Here is a 1,579-nt window from a genome sequence, read left to right on the forward strand (position 1 = left end):
CAAGTTAGAAGTATTAGAAGTCCCTTATTGTTTAAGCTACATTTAATCATATTTTTTGTTAGTCACAGCTCAAAGCTTTCTAATTGATCCAGCACCTCTATTCTTGGTATGTAAAATGACCCTTCCCCTGCCATTTGAATAAGCTCCTACTATTTCAATAAATACATTTAAATACCACATTGATTCTTTTTCAGAAGCCTTTTTTGACCTTTCCTGGTGACTTCCCCAACCTTAGGTGTAGTTGGGCACTAAATGGTTGATGCTCCCGTGGCACTTTACACAACACCTTTGTTCTTATATTTCTATATTGTAATTTTTATATATATATCTGTCTGACATCCGACTTTGCCCAGATTGATAACAGCTCGAGTCCAGGAACCACAGCTTATTTGTTATTTAATTCCTCACACTCAGGATAATCTTCAGTATGTAGTATATTCTTAATGAATGAGTTCATAAAATAATAAGTGATTGGAGGTGGTAGCCAGTTGTGATGTGGGGTGGCCCGTGATGAAATCACCCAGTTCATTGCAAACAAGTGAATGTGATGCATCAGAAGAAGAGCCTATTGAAGATGAACAGACTCCAATTCAGATACCGTGACTACCCCTGTCACGAGTAAATTGTTCTCAGTTTCTTGGGTTATGTGCTCTTCCAGATGGTAAATTTAAAAATGTTAGAAGAGATACCCAAAAAGGTACAGAAGAACTAAGGATCTGTGATATACGAGGTGTATTTATTTTCTGCCCCAGAGGGGAACTGTCAAAATACAGCATCCCAAACCTTGTGGACCTCTACCATCACTATGGAATTATCACTCATGATCATCCAATCCCAGACAGAGGGACTCCCGATGTAGCCATCTGCTGTGAAATAATGGAGGAGCTTATAATCTGCCTTTAAAAAGAACTGAAAAATCTTAATCCACTGTTATGGAGGACTTGGGAGATCTTGTCTGTACCCACTTGTCTCCTACTGTTCCTGTCTCACGCAGCTTCCTCTCAGCAAGCTGTAGACAGCCTGGGAGACCCAAGAGGATCTGGAGCAATACAAGACCATAAAGCCACATCATTATTTTCATGAGTTTCGGGACAAACTAGCTGTACACCTAGCATCAAGAGAGTCATTGTCGAGATGTGTATCTAGATAAAAAAGAATTTTAAATGACATATATACGACCATGTCTGAAATTTAAGAACTATTTAACATGATTTGTATTGAAATGAAACTTACCAGTGTTATTGGCTTGAATGTAAATGTATATGTGCAGATATTCCTAAAGCTTTTACTGACAAATTAAAAAAAAAAGTGAATAAATAAATGAATAAATAAATAAATAATTGCATATATGCAATCTCCAAGAGACTGCAATACAGAAAGGAAGATAGATATTTGAACAAGGATCTAGGAGTCATGTTTGGTGTTGGAAATTAAAAATGACACGTCCTATTCCTCAAATGCTTTTGTAATGCTTTTAGTTAACAGAGTCTGCCTCCATCTCTAGTCACCGTTTATATAAGATCCAAGAAGATAATATTGTGCCATTTTATTGGCAGCTCCAAAGTTCTTAGCTTTACCA

At 37.0% G+C, this 1,579-nt stretch overlaps 1 pseudogene; it reads left to right on the forward strand.

Annotated features, from left to right (window-relative positions):
* Positions 1-510: 510 nt before the first annotated feature.
* Positions 511-1,150, forward strand: LOC124520088 (cyclin-dependent kinase inhibitor 3-like; annotated as a pseudogene).
* Positions 1,151-1,579: the final 429 nt, after the last annotated feature.

Source organism: Lynx rufus, unplaced genomic scaffold (assembly GCF_022079265.1).
Source record: "Lynx rufus isolate CCGP_SWC_20201006 ecotype Redwood Valley unplaced genomic scaffold, mLynRuf1.p SCAF_3, whole genome shotgun sequence".
NCBI lineage: Eukaryota > Metazoa > Chordata > Mammalia > Carnivora > Felidae > Lynx > Lynx rufus.